The sequence below is a fragment of the Myotis daubentonii genome, chromosome 10 (genome assembly GCF_963259705.1).
Source record: "Myotis daubentonii chromosome 10, mMyoDau2.1, whole genome shotgun sequence".
Lineage (NCBI taxonomy): Eukaryota > Metazoa > Chordata > Mammalia > Chiroptera > Vespertilionidae > Myotis > Myotis daubentonii.
In genome coordinates this window covers 32,372,967-32,381,646 of record NC_081849.1, presented here as the reverse complement: position 1 = coordinate 32,381,646, position 8,680 = coordinate 32,372,967, and the positions used below count along the sequence as shown (strand labels likewise).

General features: G+C 45.5%; 1 long non-coding RNA gene across 1 annotated transcript; it reads right to left on the bottom strand.

Annotated features, from left to right (window-relative positions):
• Window positions 1–438: 438 nt before the first annotated feature.
• LOC132211436 (uncharacterized) lies at window positions 439–1,594 on the bottom strand. Its single transcript, XR_009447452.1, has 2 exons — window positions 1,434–1,594; window positions 439–694 (listed from the first exon to the last, which is right to left on the bottom strand). It is a non-coding gene; the product is annotated as an uncharacterized LOC132211436 (long non-coding RNA).
• Between the last annotated feature and the right edge of the window lie 7,086 nt (window positions 1,595–8,680).

Here is an 8,680-nt window from a genome sequence, read left to right as displayed (position 1 = left end):
AGGAAGCCTTCCCAGCCAGCCTTAGGAGCCCTCCACTTATTAGCCGTTTCATCCAGACAGTAGGTTTTCCTTCCCACGTGGGCCTCTACTGCCTCACCTTGCTTTGGTAGCAGTTTCGATATTACTTGTTTGGTGCTTAGCTGTTTCTGTCTTACCTACTTTTATATCTAATTCCCCAGGGACCATGTTGCTCTTTTACTCCAGCCCCTAGTTCCTCGTGTGGTTGGTCCTGAGTAAATGTTGATCATGCTAGAGAAGGTGGAAAGAAAATGAGAGGGTGGGCAAAGCGGGCTGTGACTCCCTGACTCTACAAATGACCCTTTGCCTTGCATGACGCAGGACACAGCCTCCTGATGCAGCAAATGGCCCGGCTATCCCGCTGTCCGCGGTTCAGGCTGCCGTCTTTACTCCCACCGCACAGTCCAGAGCTGTTCCAGGTAGAACTCACAGCCTGCCGCAGGCTGGCTGATTTTACTGCCTTATTTTGTTCTCGGGTTGTTTCTGGGTAAGTTGTCATTTCCTCAATTAAGTTGTGAGCGTCCAAGGGTCAGTTCCATGTCCAAGGACGCTGTAGCTGTTTCATCCAGGCAGCAGGCTGACCTCATGTGGCCTCTGGACCTTTAGATTCAGGGTCATCTTCCTGTGCTTCTCCTGAAATGCCCTGAGTGTTTTTGGTGACGAAGTTTGTTTCAGCCTATATCCAGAGTAAGTCAAATTAAATGAGAAAACAGCTGTTTATATATGCGATGATACAAATCACTTATATGATTTTATATGCCTGTGTATTAGTATAGGTAACTCATGTGACTACGTGTTATACGTATGTTATACGTATGTTATGTAACTTTATGTATACAAGTATAACTTCAGCATATAAGTATATGCTCACACACATACATAAGTATGTACGTATATCTCAAGTCTAATACTTGAGAAGGAATTCTGTACCTGAGCACCAGTGGTGTGGTCTTCCCATGAGCACTGGATGCAATACTTCATATGCACACACCTCTCTTAAAATGCCATTCCGTTCACTACTCTATCCCACCACATCTTTGTAAGGTAGGCAGGGCAGCTGGTTCTGTTCCTTGGATGTGAGAACAGGCTCAGAGAGGTTAAGTGGTCTGCCCAGGGTCACACAATCTGACAAGTGACAGAACAAGGACTAAGTCACAACCCAGGCCTTTTGATTTAACGCCAGTGTTTTTTCCCTTATGCCATGTGGCCTCGTCTCATTTAACTTCATCTTATCCTAGGTTTACTTCCAAGCTATCAACTGTGCAACTCCTCTCCTCTTTTCCGAAGGCCAGTTTCCTGGAGGATGATCAGGCCTATCTGACCCTGTGAGGATTTGCAGGCCAGCTGCCCCCAGCCCTGCACCTGCTGCTTGACCGAGTGCCCCAGAGCCCGTCGGAGCCACCCTGCACCCACACCTTAGCGTCTCTGCAGTGCCTTCTGCTCCAGGTTTGCTTTTTAAAAAACACTTCTTCCCTCTTTTTCCTGGTCCTTCTGTCTGAAGCTCAGGAGGATTGCATTGTGTAATCTCTTCCTTCCTCCCCGGCCCCTGGATAGGGCGGATCCCACCTTTGCCCAGTCAGACTCGTCCTCGTTACCAAGGTCCCACTCTTCCCCTTCCCTTCTAATGAATGTTTCATTCGCTTTGAATGAGGCTCTAAGATGCCATTAGTCAGCTTTTTACTGCCTGCTGTTGCCTGCTGATTAAAGAAACAATTTTTTTCCCTTTGCCCTTTTAGAAATTAGATAAGAAGTAGCAAAATCACTTGAGACTATTTTAAACCCCCTTTATCACAAGGAAGTTGTCATCTCATAACTTCATCATCAGTGAAATGCTTATAAAAGGGCCACCCTGTTTGATGGGAATGTTGTTGTGGATTTTAATGGGATAATTGTATTTAGGTAAAACCTTTCATCTGAGGACTTCAAAGGCCTTCACCTTATTTAATAGTTATTATCATGCCCTAAAGAGTGACATCAGGATACCATAGGCTAGGTTTTGTAGGTGCGTGTGTGCATTTGCTGATTTATTTAGTGTTTTGTTTGCTTTCCTAGTCTCACCCTAGGAAGTTTCATGAATCAAAAAGTTTTGCACTTGATTTCCATTAAAAAATTGTACCTAATGAATAGCATACATGACTTGCCTTTGTTTGGTGGAATGAAGATGTTCAAGGGCTTATAAAATAAAGAACAACCCCTGAGGAGCCCGGAGGGGGAGCTGGGAGGGAGAGCAGCAGGGAGCTCCTTCCCCAGGTCCCTCATAGTCCTGAAATAGTCTGATCATTGTTCGCACAAGTTGGGTCCGCACAGATGATTCTGTGAAAAAGCTCTTGGAGGGAATGTAAGTGCTGCATGATCGCCCAGATGGTCACTTAACAGGACTTTTGAGAAACAAGCCCATGTCATCACTGAAGGCAAGTTTCCTCATTAGGTTAAAACAAGACCAAAGCCGCCCCTCCCCCAGTGTGCTCCCCTCTCCCCTGGTCCCTGCCCAACACACACACATGCACACACACACACACACACACATCTGCAGTGTGGCTTTGGCACAGTCTGTGTAACCAGCTCATTTGATGCTGCAGGATCACGGTGATTCTAAATTTGTAAGATTTTAGGTCAACATTTATGTTTTCCTCCTCCTACTCCCCAAAGAAACAGCTCACTCTTACACCCTTTCCGTATCTCTGTATCTCTGGCCACATGTACGTCTTGACTCAGCAGGGGGAGACAAAGTTGCAAAGACGGTGCCTGCTGTACTTTTTAGCACCGGCCGCATGTTCTTTATTTCATTATTACTTTATATCCGTTTGTTTTGAAACCCTCCTGGCTAGTTATTCTCTTTGAAGTTCTCAGTTCCCCCTGCCCGGGCCTCCTATCACCTGAGGACTGAAGACAGCCTGTCTTACTGAAAGATCAAGATTATCTGGAGCTTCTCCACTTGGACAGTTCTCTGTCTCTCAGAGGAATTAACTTCACTCGAAATCCCACTTGCTTTGATTAGTTTCCACTGTTTTGTTTTTTTCCATCTTCACCTGAGGATATTTTTTCCATTGATTTCCAGAGAGAGTGGAAGGAAGGGGACAGGGGAAGAGAGAGAAAGAAACATCGATGTGAGAGAGACGCATTGATTGGTTGGTTGCCTCCTGCATGTGCCCCTACGAGAGCTGAAGAATCTGCAACTGAGGTGTGTGCCCTTGACTGGGAATTGAACCCATGACCCTTCGGTCTGTGGGCCGTCTCTCCAACCACTGAGTCAGACTGGCCAGGGCCTTTTTTTCAGTCTTTAAACTCTGCAGGCTCCTCAATTGATACCTTCAACCACCCCCTCTATGCCTGGTTGGTACTATTCCTGGAAGATCTACCCATGCAAACCTGGATGATCTACCCAGCAACCCTGAAGCCCACCCATGCAAACCCAGATGGTCTAAACTTGATGGTCACCCCTGAAAACCTCGTTTCATTCACCAACTATTCCTTCCCTCATCTGGACTCCAGCTTTGAATTGTGAATTACAGAGGTTAGAGCTCAAGGGAGGTCCTTCTTCTTCCTCCCCAGTATGTGGATTCCTCTGTGTCATCCTGGACATAGTCATGGCTTGGACCTCTTCCAGAGACACAGTACACTCTCCCTTGTGAGGCCATTCCATGGGAATAGCTCTGATGGTTAGAAAATTCATGCTCCTACAGAGTGGAACTCTCCTTATAATGTCTTTTATTGGTCCTAATTCTTCCTTCTGAAGCAACCCAGATATATATTTTCTCGTGGTATATTTGAAGATAATTTCAGTCTCTTCCTTTCAGTGTTTAAAAATTTTTTAAAAATATTTTTACTGATTTCATGGAGTAAGGGAGAGAGAGAGAGAGAAATAGAGAAACATCAATGATGAGAATCATTGATCAGCTGCCTCCCACATGCCCCCTACTGGAGGCCAAGCACACAACTGGGGCATGTGCACTGACTGGGAATTGAACCGTAACCTCCTGGTTCATAGGTCGATGCTCAACCATGAGCCACACCAGTGGGCCAGCATTTGCAATTTATTGAAACTACTAGAGGCCCAGTGCATGAAAATTCATGCACTCAGGGAGAGGGTCCCTCAGCCCGGCCTGCGCCCTCTCACCATCTGGGACCCCTTGGGGGATGTCCACCTGCCAGCTTAGGCTCACTCCCTAGGGGATCAGGCCTAAGCTGGCAATCAGACATCTCTCTGGCAGCCTGGGAGCCCTTGGGGGATGTCCACCTGCCAGCTTAGGCCTATTCCCCAGGGGATTGGGCCTAAGCTGGCAGTCAGACATCTCTCTGGCAGCCTGGAAGCCCTCGGGGGAATGTCCCATAGGGAGCGGACCTAAGTCAGAGTCAGACATTCTTAGTGCTGCTGAGGAGGCGGGAGAGGCTCCTGCACCTGCTGCTGCGCTCACAGCTGTCAGCCTGGCTTGTGGCTGAGCAGAGCTCCCCCTGTTGAGCGTCTGCCCCCTGGTGGTCAGTATGCATCATAGTGATCGGTTGTTCCCAGTCATTCTGCTGTTAGGGTCAATTTGCATATTACCCTTTTATTATTGAAACTATTCCCCCAGTTATTGACTTCTGATAAAATCTGTCAGACCCGTTCTTTACTGTTGAAGTTGTTGACTACCTTCTCATTCTTTTTTTTAAAATATATTTTAGCCGAAACCGGTTTGGCTCAGTGGATAGAGCGTCGGCCTGCGGACTGAAAGGTCCCAGGTTTGATTCCGTTCAAGGGCATGTACCTGGGTTGCGGGCACATCCTCAGTAGGAGATGTGCAGGAGGCAGCTGATCAATGTTTCTCTCTCATCGATGTTTCTAACTCTCTATCTCTCTCCCTTCCTCTCTGTAAAAAATCAATTAAAATATATTAAAAAATAAAAAAATAAAATATATTTTATTGATTTTTTTTTTTTTTTTACAGAGAGGAAGGGAGAAGGAGAGGAATAGAAAGTTAGAAACATCGATGAGAGAGAAACATCAATTCAGCTGCTTCCTGCACACTCCCTACTGGGGATGTGCCTGCAACCAAGGTACATGCCCTTGACTGGAATCGAACCTGGGACCCTTTAGTCCGCAGGCTGACGCTCTATCCACTGAGCCAAACTGGTCAGGGCCCTTCTCATTCTTTAAAGTCTACTTTTCACTCCAATTTAATCCCCCCATCCCTTCTAGTTTTCAATCCCAAGAAAACTCTCCAAATGAAATTGTTTCATCTTGTGTGTTCTTGAGATTCTTGTTCATAATCTATTTTCAGCCTTATCTTCAACCTGTCTACAAAACTCTAGAAAGTCAGTACTATCTTCTGATCATTTTTGAAAAATCCCCTCATACAGCGGTTAGTAAGTGGAAGGTAGAACTTTGCTAATGTTCTACTGCCAATACTTCCTTCAGAAAGTTCACTTTTTTTTTAATACATTTTATTGATTTTTTACAGAGAGGAAGGGAGAGAGACAGAGAGTTAGAAACATCGATGAGAGAGAAACACCTATCAGCTGCCTCCTGCACATCTCCTACTGGGGATGTGCCCACAACCCAGGTACATGCCCTTGACCGGAATCGAACCCGAGACCTTTCAGTCCGCAGGCCGACTTTCTATCCCCTGAGCCAAACCGGCTTCGGCAGAAAGTTCACTTTTTAAATTTCCCCAAAGCCTACAGGTAACTATCAAATATTTATCTCTAGCCCTAATTTGTTTATCATTTTCCAATCTTAAATTGCCTGGAGATCAGATATCTGCACGCAGCCCAATTTAATATCGTTCATTTTCTCACCCCAGTCCCTCAAACCCCACTACCCATATAACTTTCCTATTGGTCTTTGTTTAATAAACTCCTTAAAATGCTTTTTTGAGTGACCTTTGGCATCAAGGCATATTTAGATGATTATTCATTAAGTAGCTCTCTCTCATTACTGGACTACCAGTCCTCAATTTTGCCATGATCCTCACACTTCCTGGTTTCTCCTTAACTGGTGGTGGTGACAGCATCCTACAGTTAAGAGACTGTCCCCCCAGGGCCGGGGATTGAGCCTGCAACTATGTACGTGCCCTTGACTGGAAGTGAATCCAGGACTCTTCAGTCCAAAGGCCGATGCTCTATCTACTGACCCAACCCAGCTAGGGCTCCCCTTGTCTTTTTTTTTTTTTTAACCTTACCACTTTATTGAGGTATAATTTGCACATACCGTACAAGTTACCCAATTAAAGTGTGCAGTGATTTTAGGGATATTCATAGAGGTCTGCACCTATTACTACTGTCAAGAACATTTTCATCACCCCCAAAATAAACCCCACACCCATCAGTAGTCACTCTCCTTTCTCCTCGCTCCCCAGCTCCAGGCAACTCCTGGTTTATATCCTATATCTATGGATTTGCCTATTCTGGACATCTATACATATAGAAGGCTAATATGCTAAGTATCTGACCGTCCAACAGGTTGCCATGACACACACTGACCACCAGGAGGCAGATGCTCAGCGCAGGAGCTGCCTAGCTGCAGTGACTTGGCAGCGGTGGTTCTCAGGTGCCCGAAACCAGAGAGGAGGGAGCCCGATTCCTCGCGGGGCTGCGCGAGTCCACCTTTGGCCGTCGGTTATGTTGTTGCTGGGGCACTGTTGGCCCCGAATCTGGTTTATTGCACATTTGTGTTTGCGTTCTACACCCTGTACGAGAGCAACTTTGCAGAGTGCCCTCTTGAACTCTGCGATCCCTCAGGGGATGTCAGAGAGCTGGTTTTGGCCTGATCCCCGCAGGCCAGGCTGAGGGACCCCACCTGCTGGAGGGACCCCGCTCACTCCACAGACGCTAGGGAGGGACCTCGGGAGGTTGGCTCCAGGGTGAGTCCGACCCGTCTTGCCCAGTCCCACCCCGCCAGCCACCTTCTAATTAATTTCCTTTTAAATATATATTTTTTAATATTTTATTTTTTTACACAGAGGAAGGGAGAAGGAAAGGGATAGAGAGTTAGAAACATTGATGAGAGAGAAACATCGATTCAGCTGCCTCCTGCACACCCCCTACTGGGGATGTGCCCGCAATCAAGGTACATGCCCATGACCAGAATCGAACCTGGGACCCTTCAGTCCACAGACCAATGCTCAATACACTGAGCCAAACCGGTTAGGGCTAATTACTTTCCTTTTAATGTGCATGAATCTGTGCACTGGGTCATTAGTTTTATATAAATGAGTCATATAATATGTTGTCATTTGTGATTGGCTTCTTTCGCTTAGCATAATGTTTTCAGGGCTGTTCTAACTGGGTTTTCTTAGATTCTGTATTTGCCTATTTTGGCATCCATTCATCAGAGGACTAACTGTGTTAATTATATTTTAAAATTTTCTCTATTCTTGATGCTCTGGCATTTGTGGCCTCCTTGACTCAGGGGCAGAAACTGCCCTCCCAGGGCTATCCAATTCTTAGAGACAGTTAAGGGCTCACCCTGGATCACACTTTTCTTATGCAAATGACCTAGTCCAGAGCCCACACCCTAACCAACCATCTCCTTCATCGAACCCTCATACACCAAGCTGGTATTTCCCCTGCCCTGAATCAACCCCAGGCCAGGTACCAGACACCTAGGGACAACCCCTTCTCAAAGCCTGCCAGAATTATTCAGACCAGCCAGTCCTAAACTGTTTACTCTGTCCTGCCTTGCCTTTCCTTCAGAAAACAATGCAGGCTCTGGCTTGCTCCTTCTGCCTCCTGACCAAACGAGCTTCCCACACGCCCCGTGTGGTGGTGATGTGCCCCACCCCCTAAGGGATTTTAAGTAATAAAGATCTTAAAATGGCACGGACCTCTCTGTGTTATCACTCAGCCACCTCCATAAACGAAAATCCTGCAGGTCCAGTTGAGACAAAGGCTCATTTATATTGTAGCAACAAGTAACATATTATGACTGAATTGTATATGTAAACCACATTTGGTTTATTCATTTTTCAGTTGGTGGACATTTGGACTATTCCCACTTTTTGGTTAGTATGAATAATGATACCATGAGTGTTTGTGTACAGCTTTTTGTGTGGATATATGTGTTCAGATTTCTTGGGTATACAGGTATCCCCTGCTTTCCTTAAGTTCACAGTAGGCCACTTTGTTTTTACAGGAGACATTGGTACGGTAACGGCTTTCTTCATAAAAACCCTGTTTGGATTTCTTTTGGGTAGGGAAAACAGGTACCAATGTAGGTCTTTCGTAAAACTGAAGTGGAGTAACGTGGACTTTATAAGATATCTTTACCTAGCCCAAGGCCATGAAGATTTACTCCTACGTTTTCTAAGCGTTTTATTGTTTTAGCCCTTACATTTAGGTTCATTTTGAGTTAATTTTTGTATATCGGATCAGGTGGGAGTCCAAGTTCATTCTTTTGCATGTGGATATCCAGTTGTCCCAGCATCATTGGTTGAAAAGATAGTTAGTGCCCCATTGAATTTTCTGGAATTCTTGTCAAAGATCAATTGACCATAAATGTAAGGATTTATTTCTGAACTCTCAATTCTGTACCAATGATCTATTTGTCCACATGGACCTATATGTCTAACCTTATGCCAATACCACACAGTCTTGATTATTGTAGTTCTGTAGTAAGTTTTGAAATCAAGACGTATGAGTCCTCCAACTTTGTCCCCCCCCCACCCCAATTTTGATTTGGTGATCT